Source organism: Siphateles boraxobius, unplaced genomic scaffold (genome assembly GCF_051911475.1).
Source record: "Siphateles boraxobius isolate OS27281-9 unplaced genomic scaffold, OSU_SipBor_1 12, whole genome shotgun sequence".
Lineage (NCBI taxonomy): Eukaryota > Metazoa > Chordata > Actinopteri > Cypriniformes > Leuciscidae > Siphateles > Siphateles boraxobius.
In genome coordinates this window covers 8,819,740-8,833,953 of record NW_027508722.1, presented here as the reverse complement: position 1 = coordinate 8,833,953, position 14,214 = coordinate 8,819,740, and the positions used below count along the sequence as shown (strand labels likewise).

The window sequence follows — 14,214 nt, the reverse complement described above, 5'->3', positions numbered from 1 at the left end:
TATTTAGCAGTATAAACAACTTTGAATGATGCGCAATTGATGAGACACGTGCCTTTGGTGTGAGAGACCCAGGTTTGAATCCACTGTGAGACACCAATGTGTCCCTGAGCAGGACACTTAACCCCTAGTTGCTCCAGAGGCATGCGACCTCTGACATATATAGCAATTGTAAGTTGCTTTGGATAAAAGCGTCAGCTAAATGAATAAATGTAAATAATGATTCAAAACAGAAAGATATACGAAGTTTACAGACGTCTCTCTGTCTATCAAACCCAAATCGACAGCAGATCGTGGACCTGCACCTAGACAAGAACACAACGCAGCCCTGAATGTCATCAGAGACTGTGTCAACTAGACTGTCCCCTGTGAATGCCTTGGCCTTCGGCTCCAGCATGATGAATCCAATCTTCAAGCAAAAGGAACTGGATGAATATTTGAATGCTCCTGATCCCGATCAGAATTATCACTTGTCATGCAGCCTGAATCATAATGAAACTGTGTTTGTTTGTTGGCAAAGGAGAACTGGCCCCCTGACTGAGCCTGGTTTCTCCCAAGGTTTTTTTCTCCATTATCACTTGAAAGAGTGACACTGTCGTCTCTGTTTGAGTACATTTAATATTCAACAATATTATTGCTCTGACTCTACTGACGTTGTTGTATGAGAACTGAACTATATATATATATATATATATATATATATATATATATATATATATATATATATATATATATTTTTTTTTTTTTTTTTGCAGAAGTGCTTTATAGATGAAATTAAGTAATTTATTAATTGATGATCCTTCCACTGGAACTAAATCAACAATGAACTGACTTCAGCTGAACAACAGCCAAAATGCATTATTTTCCTGTTATCACTGTAAAGCTACTTTGAAACAATCTGTATGGTACAAAGTGCTATATAAATAAAGATGATTAAGGTGATTGTATGTCATACTCTTTAAATGCTATTAAGCTTTTATATTATTGTATATTTTGTGTATATGAACCCATTCGGTAGTGAAAACAAAACAATATTTACATATGATTTTACAGTTTATTTTATTAAATATCAAGAATCTAAAAGGTGTGCATCATACCTGAGACCTACATGAATACTTTACAGTTGGTTTTCTGACTGTAAGTCATCCTCGTCAAATGCTGATGTAGTTAGAAACGTGTATACCAATGTCATTTGAACTTTAGAGAAGGCCCCTAAATTTGCGATAATCGAACGTCCAACGTCAAGCCAACATCATACCAGTCTTGAACTGGACAATACCTTGATAACAATTATTGAGCCACTTTTTGAGTCCTTGATTTGTAGAATGTTTTCTTTAACTACTATGTCAATTTGGTCAGCTCTCTTTTCCCGTCAAAACCCAAATGTTATTCTCTTGCATTTCAGGCTGAACCCTTAAAAATAGCTAACCTAAATCTAATAGTCAATATGATTCAAACGTGACAATTATACTTTTGACTTGAATCAAACCAGTTTATTTATATGTTACCACATTAAGCACATTTCTAAGTTAATATTTCTTCCGTGTGAATTTTTTTGTCGAGCAAATAAAATTGAATCAACTGATTTTAAGTGAAAACATGAATTTATTTAACCAGATCAACTGTACTTTACACCAACAAAATTAATAGGTATTACCAAAGCCTGTATACGGAAAGCCTGTTCACTCCCTATTAAGCCCTATTGTACCGAATTTTGGTTGTAGTTCCATCACAGTTCCACTGGGGGGCGATCGCCCTGAGTGCCAAATGAATGGGAGTCTATGGAGCTAGATGGCTAAATTTGTCTCTTTCACCCGATTGCCATTGAGAAATCTCAGATTTGATTGTAGATTTTGCAAGTTCAACATGGGTTATAGGTCGAAAGTTTAATGAACGAGTACTTATGTCCTTTCGATTTCTTACAGGTTGAGTTGTTGTTGCCCATTACACGCCAATGAACGCTGATTGGTCAGTGAAGGACTGATTACGACCAGAGATACCGCTTGATGGCATCGAATGTGTGTGTGTATTTTCGGTGAAAACTCTCCTAGCAAAAACTCTTCTAGCGCGTGTATTTACCTGTGTCAGCGGTGTTGTCGATGAAAAGAAAGTGGAGAGCGAGAAAACTCCGAAGTGACTGAAGGATTGCCGTAAAGCAGTATCTCTGGTGGAACAATGTGTATGACGTCACTGACATTTTAAAAGACTTTTTAAAGCAAATGAGTAACTCTAAAAAATCTAACACCCAGCAATGATTAATTTCTTTGCATCTGAGAAAAGTGGATTTTTAGGGGTATAGCTCCATTGACCTCCATTCATTCTGCACTCGTCCTGTGAGTGCCCTCATATGGAACCAGAGTGGAACTGCAGCCAGTTCAGAAGCCGGAAGTTTACTGAGTGAACGTTCTCCCCATATTAGACATTCTCTGGTATTACTTCATGACCGCTAAAAAAGTATGTTCTAATGTGTGTAGTATGAATGTAATCTGGACATACTTCATAAATCCTCTCCTGTTCAATTCAATTCAATTCAAATTTATTTGTATAGCGCTTTTCACAATACACATTGTCTCAAAGCAGCTTTACAGAAAGTGCATAGGCCACAGGCCACAGGACTTTACTCTAAAGGCCACAGGACTTTACATGAAAGTCCTGTGGCCTCATGGGATAATAAAATGTCCATCGCAGGGTGCAAATAGTGATTGCTAATGTGTCGTCATCATGACGTATTACCAGTGGTGAACGCAAAGCATTTTGGGAATCCGCGGCACAAAAATAAGGCGCCAGACTTGATTGCTTGGAGGGAAGAACGCAGTGTTCAAGATGCCGTTGTCTACCTGCTGTGTTATAAACTCCAATAACTGCACAGCCAACTTAATGCAAAAGATGTGGAACAGACCAGGAAGTTAGCTCATGTCAGGATCCACGTGGAGCGAGTGATAGGGTGTATGCGCTCTAAGTTTAACATATTAAATGACACAATACGCCTGGGATTTGTGGTGCCTTGTGAGGGGGAGGATAAGACTTTGCTGGATAAAATTGTGGTTGTGTGCTGTGCTATGACCAACATGTGTCCAAATATTGTTGTGAAGCCGTCGTGTTAGAATTATACACCATGCTCACATGTAATATATTTTTTTGTTTTCCAAAAGATTTTGTAATGTCACTTATCACATGTAATGATTTTTAGCCATCCCTGTAAATTAAATACAAGACTGAATGAAATTCTGCCTCCTTTATCTGTATTAAAGAAGAATTGTGCACTTACATGCACTTCATGAGGCACACACGCACATTTGCACACACACGCAAGGTCTCACCCTCTCTGCCGTGCGTGCGCTACACGCTACACGCTACTCGCGAGCTCTAGATTCCGGGAGACTTGAACTAATTTTCGGGCATCAGGGAGCTGCTATCAATATGCAGGAGACTCCCGCAACTTCCCTGAGACTTGGGATGTCTGGCAATGCATTGCTATGACTCTTCTCTGGCTGGTGCATACGCTGCTGAGTCCCACGCAACCTAAATGGAACCACTGTATAGGACCGTTATGATTATCAGAAGCAACCATGTCATCAAGCTCTTCAGGCTGTCTGCAAAAGCACCACAACACAGCCCGCTGCATTTTGTAGGATTATATTCTGTTTTTCACGCTAATTTTTCATTATTTTCATGCCAGAACACTAGCCTGCTATTCAAAGTCAAAAGTGAGTAGTCAAGCCGTAATGTGAAGCGTTTAATAAATAATTCATATTTATTTTATTCATATGTATGTGACATTAAATTTACATTAGATTTGTTTGTGATGCATCATATTTATAGTTATTTTATTTTACGCGTAGTTTGCAGTGTTGAGCATTACAACCAATCACCACACAATGCAATGTGCAATCAGAGGCGTTTTGATTCGTCACTGTGCAAATGCAGGTGTCATGAGGGTTGCACGTGCTCACTGACTAAATTCTGAATCTGAGCTCATGCGAATTCTCATCATAAACAACAAAATGCAGAAAAGATGCAAGTAAGAGAGTTTTTGCTGAAGTGTATTACTCAGAGTAGACTGAAGTCATGGACCATTAACAGAGCATATTGTCTGTAGCCAGAATATGATGTGCTTTTTCCCCACCCAAATGTTTTTTGTTGACTTAATAATCATTACAATTTCAAGAGGAATATCAAATGATTTTACATAATGATTTTGTCATTGCAGCTTCACCCTTATAATGACTTCATGTTTAGGCTATTTACCTTATTTAATGTTTAGGTGTTTTGAGTGCATAAAAAAACTCAATATAAAATGTAACAAATTATTACATGAGCAGCAAACAGTATTGTAAACAAAAATAAATTGAAAAAAAATTAAAAATTAATTTTTTATTTTTGTTATTTTGTTGTCGTGCACCTGAGCCAAATTATGGTGCTTGGGATGTGCACACCTTCTTTGTATTTTTGATTCTTAAATAAACATAAACATAAATGCCATGTAGATACAGCGTCTGTTCCACCTTTGCAGTGTAAAAATGGCTTTAGTTGATGGTTGAAAATTACCAATATTTAATTGGTAACAGTCTGTAGAATTGTGATTGATTAAAGTAATTGGGTAAATTTAGATATTTGAACAACACACATATGCAGATTCAAGTAGATTTGAATAGGCTAATCATAAAAACTATCCCCTAAAAAGGCTTAAAAATAAAATGTGTGTAGCTATATATTTAAATGCCTACACACACACACATATGTACACACACACACACACACACACACACACACACACACACACACACACACACACACACACACACACACACACACACACACACACACACACAATATATATATATATATACTGTATATATATGCACAGTGTGCAAAATCATTGACCACCCTGAAGACCATTGTGTAATCCACACCCTGGTCCATCGTATGCACACTTCAGAATATAGCCGGAAGAAGTAGGTCATCCAGGTACTTTTTGCCTACTCTTTTCTGTGTAATGTGAATTCAGACACACTTCTTTTGTCACATAGCCTACTGTTTATGCGATTTCGGATCCATCCTTTCACTCAGGTTTGCCTTTACAAAAAAATGGTTAGCACATTCATTTATAACAACTTGACAGCTGTTTGTCATGTGACAACACTTTAGTATACTACTCTGAAACATTATTTGTTGCATGGGCCATTCCACCGAATGGGTGACATTTGCTGCTTGTAACTCTTCAAAATTAAACTTTATTTTTTATCCTTTTTCAACATTGAATCTAATACTACACATATTTAACTATTCAAAATGTGTATTGGTCAATCTCGGGCAACTTTATTTTATTTTTTACAAGGTTTCTAAGCAGAAGATGGACGAATGTTTTCTCAGTCCTGTTACCGAAACATGCTTTTTAAAAGCATGTCAATTTATTCCTTTGTTTTCCCCACGAGAAAGTGTTTATTTTAAAGAAATTGTTGGTTATATGTCCAAATAATTGATATTTGTGACAAAAAAATTACTATATTAAAGGTGCCTTGTGTCATGTCCGCCAAAAAATCAATTCATACTCCACATTCCATACCAGATGGGGGCAGTATACCTCCAGAAAGTGAGTTGGTCTACTCTAGAGTAACAAACGAGAAACGGCATAGTCTCTATGCTCCGCCCCTACCTTCACAACGACCCTAGAGCCATAGCCGAAGCCGAGCCAACTCCTAATAGAGGACGTTTTGACTCCAGAGGAACGTTGGTTGAGGTCAAGCGATTTTTAAATATGACATCTTCAAGCTACTCCCCTTCACCTTTACTAGTGAATATGTTCATATTCGTTTTGTTCATATTACATTTTTATTGTTAGTTTGAATTACATTAATTTGACAGACAGCATTCGCTGATGTTGACCAAGCTAGCGCCATTAAGAGCTGCCAACTCTCACGAATTCACCGTGAGACACACACAATTGACACTTTTCACACGCTCTCAGTCACGCCACACATCAATTTTGTCACGCACAGAAAAATCGCAAAGCAAAGAGGACACGGAGACCGACAGACTAGACAGATCAGTTTAGTTATGATAGTCTATATAAAAAATCTCAGCTCTGAGATTCTGTCAATTTTATTACGCAATTCAAACAATAAATACCGTTTTGGCGCTTGTAAATGTTACACGACAGATCCCTAGTGCACGTGAACCGATCATCTCTACTAGCTAATAGTAAAAAAAAACACGAACTGTTGAAAGATACAGTAGGCTACTACAACTTACCAAAATGTATTCCTCATTCATAATATCGACCAATCATTTTTTTTAATCAGCGTGCAGAGGTCAATAGCATAGCTGGAGAACAAATACATCAGATTTACCTCAGGAAAGCAATTTAATAAACATAATATAATTAGCTAATGTTACATTTTATCATCAGCTTGGTAGAGACGGGGTCTGGTAGATAACAGGTTAAAACCGGATCGGATCTGTGGGTAGAGCTAACTATCAAACACATCAGGTTCAAGTACGCCCACAAGCCGTGCGAGTTATTCGTGTATTGCAGTTTGGCTGGTGTTGCCCGCATACCGCCTCCCATGGTCGAAACTGGTATTATGACACCTGTTGGGTCGTGGCTAGAAATTTAGCATGCTAATTCAGGTTGATATCTCTGCAGCACTATGACTTGTCATTTTTTTAATGCCATCATCACCCTTATTTCTTCTCATTCTTTTGATGCGTGTAGCTCATTTTTTGGATATTTTTACCTCAATTCTTACACATGGCACCTTTAAGGCAAGGTGTATTTTAATAAAAAACACAAAGCCATTTTTTCATTTTAAAGAAGACCGAACCCTCAAGTTTATATATTTTTTTATAATTTAATTTCTTAAACAATTGTATAAATGATGGACCAAACAAAACTGATAGAAACAGTGGTTTAACTTTTTTTTTTTAGAAAAAGAAAATAAATAGTAACAGGAATTAAAACTTGGTCACAGGAATGAACATTGGGTAACAGGAATGAGTGTCCATATGTGTGTGTATGAGAGAGTCTACATGACTGTGTTTGCATAAGATTTCTGTGTCGAAGTGATATACTATGTGCTAGTAGTACTTCACAGAGAAGGAGGTGGAAAGAGAAAGAAGGAGAGAGAAAAGAAGAGAGAGGGAGGGAGAAAGAGGGAAGTTAAGACAAAAAAGGGGGAAAAGAGAGGGTTGCGGTTGTGTTTCTCTCCTTCCATTGCATTGTGCCATAGGTGGGTGTTTCTGGCACCTGCATAGTATGGGTTTTCTCCATTTTCTACAAAATATAAGAAAGACAAAGACAAAATGTTTAAAGTCCCTGTAAAGTCAAAATTAATTATGTGTTCTGAGTTTGTCATATCACAGAAAAATTTATTATTAGCCACCCAGCCAAATTTGAATGATAAAAAAGCCGGCAAGTACATAAAATAACCAATTAAAATCTTGAAAAAAAAATAAACAGTAGTCTCTGCTCTCAAACGCTGGGGGCGTGTCCGCTGGCTACGCTGAAACCACGCCCACTCGCAGTAAAGCTGTCATTGCCACACTCAACTGTCACCCGCAACAGCCGGAATGGATGCTCCTAGCAGCTTATTAGGTTAATTAACGTTATAGCATAAGCACACAAACTTACACTCATTGGTGGGCACGCACTGCCGATGATGGCACCAGTTGTCGGCGCGATGGGAGGATGAAGGCCGAGGCGGGAGATAGTCGGTTCGGCCCCATTCACCAGTAACAGCGGATTGTCAGTGAATCCCAGTTGTCTCCGACGAAGGTTTATAAAACTATCCTGTGTAAAATAATCACTACAGAGGCGGGTTTTTGGTGGTGATCCTCAGCTCTCCATCAAGGTGGCTCTTCACAAAATGAATCCACCTCTTCTTGATGTGATCCTTTTTAGGAAATTTAAATAAGGACATCGACCTGTTTTGTACATGATCGCATCCAGGTAGTATGCATTTCCGTGACGAAGACATAACTAGCAAACTGTACGCTGTAGTAACTATACACTGTAATGAATTGCTGTAAAAATTACAGCATTATTTTACAGCAGCTGGCTGTCTTCTAATAATACAGCATATTGCTGTAAACGGCAATGCATTCTGGGGTCGCGAGGCGGTTTACTTCAAAATACAGAATATTGCAGTTAATTTCAAATCTACAGAGGCATCGATCTTCAACGGCCGTGTCGTATACTTTCGGGTAGCGGCAAGAGGAGTGATTCTAAACTCTGTGGTAAGTGGCTTATTATTTCAGTTTTTTATTTTTCATGTTGGATTACTCGTAGACTATGAAGGTAATAGTACTGACAGTAACTCGCGATTGAGCGGCAAACTGATGCGAATGTGCTCTATTTAGTTAGTGGAGCGGCCAGCCTCAGTGGCTCTAGTGCGTCATCAAGTAGGGGCGTGTCCAGGAGCTCAGGGGCTCCAGTGCGTCATTGAGCCCCGTATTACACCCGCCCCCAAAAAAAAACTGTTTAACGGTCTAACTCGGTTTAACTCCACAAATCAGTACTTCACAGTTAACAGTCTTTGTAATATGTTTTAGCAATACATTTCTAACATTTAGAATGTGTTTACAATTTTTTTTAAATTGCCTTTACAGGGACTTTAAATTACCTTGTGATGGATTAGCTTCCTGGAAGTATGGTGTTCACATTGCTAAACTAATGCTAATGTCGACAATATAAGTAATTGCAACATTAAAACTCATAATTCAGGTGAATAGTATTATATCAACTAATATTTACAGTATTAAATCAACAAAACAGAGTACTCTACTCACTCCTGTTACTTTAACTCACTCCTGTTATTTTTCATATAAGGAACAGGACTGAAAGTAACAGGATTGAGTTTTTAAGCAAAAAGTTATCAAATACATGGCATATGACCACATAGCATACATGCTAATAGCATGAGGATACTAAGCAATTTCTAGTGACTTACCAGAAGTTCATATTTTAAAAATAAACAAATAAAATCTAAGAAATGATTTAGGTAACAGGACAGTATGTTGAGATTGACCTCCTCAGCCATAGTTACAATTACATCAAATATATAGAAACTAAAATGAGAAGACTTACTTATGGTCTTCCCATTGCCTTCAGAAGATCCAGATTATGCAACTTCCTGTTGAAATGTGTGTTGTGGAATATTCCAAAATTTTGTATTTTGGGGGTTGGGGTGTTAGGGTAACGGGACTGAGTGAAAACCCAGGGACACGACTAAAATGTATATTTTATCTAAAATATTTTTTCTCATGAAAAACCCCCAAAACATTTTACAGCATAGATTGGATATAAAGTCATACAACAATGCAAAAAAATTAAGATTTCTGAAGGATTTCAATCATCATATTTCATGGTAAGGTTTAGAGATAGAGAGTGGGGACATGCAGAAAATGCTATTTTTTAGTGTTCTATGCAGTTTTATTAATGTTTTTAATTATAGCCTACATTTTAAATTTGTACTTAGCTTAATGTGCAGGACATTTTGCTTAATACTAAAATGTATTTTAGAGTTAATTTTCATGCAAGTTTATACATATAATGTCCTGGGGACAGAAATGTCACCCTTTCGGTGGAATGGCTCGCATATTCTATTTCACACACTATTCTGTATGCGCCACTGGGCAGTAAGCAACAAGTTGTGTGCCATTCCGAACACAGCCCCTGTCAATCGATCAGATCCGCCCCTAGTGTTTCGAAAGAGCCCATAACTAGATTGAGGATTGTCCTCTTATACTTGCCGTATTGCGTCGAGGTTAAAGGTGAAATGTTTCAGCATGGCGCTCTGAAAGCAAAACAACGTGAATATAACGGATCAAAGAGCAGAACAACTCTATTTCCCCCCTCAAACTCCCACGGATTTATCAGTGTTTCCAAATACGATTGATTTTTGGCGTCTTTCCAGTAAGTACGCACTCTTGGACGGTCTATAAAGAGTTTGTTTGAGGTAAACGCATGGGTTTTCCTCAGTGGAAAACTGGGCTTAGCCCAGAGACATTCATGTAGGCTATGTTTCATAATACAGAACTCAGATACACTTTAAGATATGTATAAAAGTTATATTGGCAAAGCGTGTGTTATTTAAAGGAGGTCAATCTTTTTTAACGTCACATCGAGTTAAACTGAAACCGTATTCTTACAAAGAAAGATATACCAGTCAAAGGACCCTACAAACACACACATGCGTAACACACCAACAAACACTGGTTAACGTTAAAGCCAAGTAACGTTAGAATTAAAAACGCAGGTAACGTTACGCTTATATTTGAAGGAGCTCTTGTATGTATTTAAACTGCAATTAGCCTTCAATTGCATAAATAATGTGTTGTGATTAATGTTTTCAATAATAAAATTGGACTATAGGATATGAAGTGATAGAAGAAATTGTACTTTTAAATATTAAACGAAAACCGCCAGTAGGTGCCGGCAAATCACGTCTTAATGAGAGAGCCATTGAGTCATTTAGGGGCTGTTTCACGACACCATTTTTGACTAAAAATGTAAGATCTTTTATGTAGTTTAGGTGGCTTGAAAACACAAACTTTTGAAAAGGGGTTTCAAAGTGCAAGTTTTTGAAAACAAAACCCTTATCTCCTTGTAAACTACAAAAATGAGAAAATGGTGATGTCCTGCACATGCGTAGGCTATTAAGTGTTTAGTCTTTAGTATTATTTTTTTTTCTTCAAATGAAATGATACCGATATTTTACGGACATCATCATTAGTGGTTATCAGAATTTACGGTGACGCATTGTTGCCACAAACATATTTTTTCCACTTAATTATGTCGTAATAACAAAATCTTATGTCATTAAAACGACATATTTTCTCGTAATTACGAGATCTTATGTCTTTAAAACGACATATTTTTCTCTTAATGACGAGATTATAATAATAGCATATTTTCTTGGCCTTATAAGGACATGTGTAGTCATGTACAAAATATGCCTTTATCCACATAAAATTGATATAGCCTGTCACGCCTTTATCAAACTTCTACGTTTAAAAAGCTAAAGCAAATAGTAGCAGCGCCCAATAAGAGGTGAACCCCAGGCAAAATGAATCAGTGAGGCCCTTTTTTAAAATATATTTTATAGAGGCCTATACGTTTTTTTATGTAATATTACATATTTATGTAATATATTACATATATTTATATTAATATATAAGATTTATTTTTGTTAATAGGCTATATCTTCATTACCTAGAGATATAATTAAAAGTAGTCAAAACACATCTAACAGAACATAGCCTCAGTTATTTTTTTACAACATTGTGTTATTTTCTATTAACGAAATGTCTGTATTCATCTTTATAACAGAAGATACTATACAATACAAAAATCTTCAAGATGCAGCCTACAATTTTCACATGTATAACGGATTGTCACCTTACAAACAGTACTTTGTGTGGTCGAATAAGCAATGCTATATAGAAATATATGGTTGGCATCTTAAAGGTATAGCAGAGGATCTTTCCGAATTTTAGAGAAGACCCGCCCTCTCCAATTTTTTTTAAAAATGCACATGCGCAACACTCTATTTTCTCCCGAGAGGAAACGCCTATTAAACGTGTTGAGTGACCGAGGACTCAAGACATGATATGCAATGGAGAAGTAGCTTGTTGCATTTGTGTAATAAATACTATGGTGAACACATTGTAATTATCGAAAATGAACACACAAGGTTTTAGAATATTTCAGCGTGATACCATTTACCATTTGGTCACAAGGCTACTTTAGACAAATTGAGATGTTTAACGCGTCTACGCGGTGCATGACTTGTGCCAGGGCTAGCATCGCTAATCATAGCTTACATTAACTTTTACTAGCTGTGATTTTAAATGGATTTCTCCAAATAGTATGACAAACTTTACCTGTCTTGTAGAATCTTCGCGACTGTGGCATCAGTGGGAAGCGCAACCTGTGCTTTTAGCGCATGCCAGCGTGTGAAATATTCACCCAAAATCACTCTGGTCTTGTTTTTTATATTCTGCGGCCTTTCTCTTCTTATCATACACTTCGTATACATTTTTTCTCTTTCGAACCTCAGCCATTTTCAAAGGAATGGCTGAAACCGTAACTCATCACACATAATACACCTGAAAGTGCGCATGCGCAGAAGGGACGAGCACTTACGATGGCCTTACGTAAACATATCACCAGAATGATTGACACTTAGGTGGACCAATAGTGTAGGCTACCCACCCGGAAAAAGAAAATCCTCCGCTATACCCTTAATTTAAACTATTTTATTTGTTCATTAACTAATTATGCTAACTAAACTAATTTTATGTAAAGAGCTGGATACTAATTAAATAATGTCAACTATTCAATTTAGGCTATTGATTAGAGTTGCCATAGACTAAAGAATTTTCTAGACTAGTAGTCATTCATTTAAGCAATTATGACTAATCGCACGTTTATATTCAATCCTGGGTGCATAGGCTATAGCCTATTCCGCGCTCAAGCGCATGCATAAATCTTGCCGCAAAGCACCGGCAAAAGTAATAAATTAACGAAGCGTTTTAATTGTTTATTAATAAACTAGTGTTTTCTAAATCAGTGTAGGCTGCAAATATATCTCCATACATCGCTGTAAAGTAGATGCGCCTTTCATACGGACTGGATTACATAATCCGATGGTAGGCTACCATACGTATTAGCTTTCGATTGGATTTTTTCCGTTGGTGGACATTTCAAGCTTTATATAGATAGCTATATTTCTCAAGTCTGTGAGGCTAGTCTATACGCTTTTTTTTTTCAGTTCATTTGAGACGTGCTCCAATTCACGGAGACCATGAAAGCGTGTCCTGTTCGTTTTCTTTTCTTTTACAAAAGCACAACGTTTTCTTGTTGTTGTGAGTTTACACAAGTAAAAGTAGTTGCGACTGATGCATTATTATTTTCTGTATGACTAGAAATGATGGGTTGTTTCCACTGTTGATAGGAAAATGCGAGTGATGGCACCGGCGCCTCCATGACATGCAGTGCGCACTCCACACTCCGCACAAATACTTGGTATGCACCTAATAATAGGGTTAACGTTAGAGAGAGCAGCCATGCCAGACGGAAGTATGTTTAACAAATCAAATTCTGTTGCATTTTCTTGCTCCAGTTTGAAAAGGGCAGCTGAAACACAACACTTAGCCTATAGGCCTACAGATAAACGCCCAATGCTGGTGTTATTCTTTAAATAAATTTGTTTAGGCTTTGAAATAAATATTGTTTTTGGGCTAATTAATGCCACAATAATTTGTGTATTTTATAGGCTACTTATATTTATTCATTTTTGTTCTGCATTGAATACCATTTAAAGGATTTGTTGTGCACGGCAATGCCATCCTCCCATAGAAAGCCACGTTAAGAGTTTTCTTATCTCGTTATTACGAGAAAAAGATGTCGTTTTAACGACAAAAAATCTCGTTATTACGAGAAAATGTTGTTTAAACGACATAACATCTCGTTATTATGACATGTCGTTTTAACGACATAACATCTCGTTATTACGACATATGTTGTTTTAACGACATAAGATCTCGTTATTACGACATAATTGAGTGGAAAAATATGTATGTGACAGCAATGCGTCACCGTAAGAATTACACAAATCAACACCATATAACAATATGTCGTCATGAAAAATGAAAGGTTCCTTACAACAGACTCAAGGATCATACAAAACCGTTGGTTAAAAGGTTTTGACATTTTATTAAAGGAAGTAAAACGGAACTTTATATCAGAGGAGAACATCCAAAATTGGGATGTGAATCTTTCTGCTGGCTTTGTGAAGATGAAATTTACCAAGATGACAAATAATACAGTATTATCAAGATTAACATCCTTGGAATGAAAATCGGACAAAAAAAAAAAAAGTACAAATTATGTAATTTGTGTCTATAGGCATGTGTGTTTGGCAGGAGTGCACTGTAGTAAAAGAATGTGTATTTCTTTACACAATGTTTTTAGCACCTCGTTGTCAAGTCACCTTCATTTATAAAGCGCTTTTAACACTATGAATTGTTTCAAAGCAGCCTTACAGTGATAATAGAAATTACCGTAACAGATTGTTTAGGCTTTACTACAGCTCTTTGTATAATAATATTGATTATAATTAATTATAATATTAATAATTAAACCATTTGTCTTTTTGATCCGATGCATTTTTGCTATTCGCAGTCCAAGAGAGAGATCTCAAGCGGTGCGACAGC

At 36.9% G+C, this 14,214-nt stretch overlaps 1 protein-coding gene across 1 annotated transcript in view; it reads left to right on the top strand.

Moving 5' to 3' along the window:
• Positions 1-9,694: 9,694 nt before the first annotated feature.
• Positions 9,695-14,214, top strand: part of cdkal1 (CDK5 regulatory subunit associated protein 1-like 1) — a 462,830-nt gene continuing 458,310 nt past the window's right edge. Inside the window, exon 1 of the mRNA XM_077207373.1 lies at positions 9,695-9,910. The gene's annotated coding sequence lies outside the window, so the exon portion shown is untranslated. The remainder of the gene's footprint in view (positions 9,911-14,214) is intronic.